Source organism: Mandrillus leucophaeus, unplaced genomic scaffold, assembly GCF_000951045.1.
Source record: "Mandrillus leucophaeus isolate KB7577 unplaced genomic scaffold, Mleu.le_1.0 Scaffold1218, whole genome shotgun sequence".
Taxonomy (NCBI): Eukaryota; Metazoa; Chordata; class Mammalia; order Primates; family Cercopithecidae; genus Mandrillus; species Mandrillus leucophaeus.
In genome coordinates this window covers 353,524-355,290 of record NW_012100521.1, presented here as the reverse complement: position 1 = coordinate 355,290, position 1,767 = coordinate 353,524, and the positions used below count along the sequence as shown (strand labels likewise).

At 51.3% G+C, this 1,767-nt stretch overlaps 1 protein-coding gene across 1 annotated transcript in view; it reads left to right on the top strand.

The window, feature by feature from the left end:
- PRRG3 (proline rich Gla (G-carboxyglutamic acid) 3 (transmembrane)) overlaps nt 1-1,767 on the top strand; it is a 7,075-nt gene that overhangs the window by 644 nt on the left and 4,664 nt on the right. The window lies entirely within an intron of this gene.

The window sequence follows — 1,767 nt, the reverse complement described above, 5'->3', positions numbered from 1 at the left end:
CGGGTTTCCAGGCGCACTTCGGCCCTGGAGGGGCGGGCGACAGGGTACCTGGGGCGGTGGGAGGGCAGCAGGGAGGGAGGGAGGAGACGACTGGGCCGGACCGGGGGGCTTGGCAGACGGGGAGCAGGTGGGCGGGGACAGGGCCCCTGCTGGAAGAGGCGCAGCAGCGAGGTGGCGGGCTGCGTGAGCAAACAGGGCGGCCGCCTTCTGGGCCCGGAGAACGGTGAGGCCATTTGGGTTGGGTGTCCCAGTCCCGAGGGCACGGTTCAGTGTCCAGGGCCAACGAGCTGGGCGTAGGACATTGTTGGAGAGGGAAGAGCTAGAGGCCTGGCCGGGCCACGGTGATGGGGGGGTCTTGAGCAGCCCCGGGAGAAGATTGTTGCTGGGTCAGGGCGCTGGTGTCCAGCGAAGGTGGGCGAGGACAGGCACTTTCAGAGCTGGTCTGAGTGGAAAGGGACAAGGGGGCCCCAGAGTTTGAGTTTGAGCATAATTTGGGAGTTGTCGTGTCACTGGGTGGGTCGATGAGTCATGCGATTTGGAGATCACAGAGCCGTTTCCTGGCGATCAGTTCTGAGGGATGGAAATAAGGTCTAGGGTATGGAGAAGTGGTTTGGAGGCCATGTCTTGGGACACCAGGTGCTCTGGTAGTCACCAGGCTTCATGTGAAGGACTTTGGCAGTTGTGTCCCAGAGGGCTGAGATTCAGAAGCTTCAGTCTGGGGTGGAGTTAAGCAAGGTCTTTGTGGTGGCCAGTTCCCTGCCTTCCTTCCTTTCCAGGCTGTCAGGATTCAGCTGTGTTCCTGTGGGGAGTGGGTTAAAAATTCCTTCCGCCTACAGTCAGCTTTACAGTATCCACCAGGGGCAGGAGGGACATATACATGTATGGCTGCAGCATCATTCTCTGTCGTGGAGCCCTCACGATTGCTTCCTTATTGTTGCCATAGTAACTGTCTATTGATGGTGTATTTATAGGGGAAGAAGCAGGCGCTACATTTTGGGGAGGGAGGGGGAAGAGGCCTCATGGCAGGCGGCAGCAGCAGTGAAGGTGGCTACAGAATTGCTAATGGAGTGGACCATGCCGTGGGAACTGTTTTGGGGGGCTCCCGGCTCGACTGAAGCTTAAAAATGAACTGATGACTTTAGCAGATGCGTGAGGATAACATGTATTTGGGTCTATGATAGGTGTGACATATAGCCATCTTTGACCAAGGCTAGGTGTGTGGGGGACAAAAGATGGATATATATAATCTATTATGTAAATTTTTCCACATTTTAAAAAAAACCACTACAGTTTCCTTTGATAAGCAATGCAACATATTTTTCTCTCTTCCCTTATTAGTTAAGACTATATGCATTCTTTTCAAACCCAGATACAACAGCTCCATTTTTCTTCAATCAAAAAATCCTTGCCATGAGGCATACTACATCCACACCCTCACCACATAAAGCTCAGCTATCCATAATGCAAGCATAATTTTGAGATCATATTCCATCTTGGTTCTGACAAACATTGAGGGCCAACTGTCTCACAAGGCAGTCCCATCTGTTGGCAAATTCACATGTTGATAGTTTTGAATGGGATTGTTACAGGTTTCAAAAGAGAAAGCCCCTTGATGTAGCTTTTCCACAAATAGGTGTCAGATTTGCTGTTTTACCTTTAATTTTCCTTCCTTCCTTCCTTCCTTCCTTCCTTCCTTCCTTCCTTCCTTCCTTCCCTCCCTCCCTCCCATCTTTCTTTCTCTTTCTTTCTTTTCTTTCTTTCTTTCTT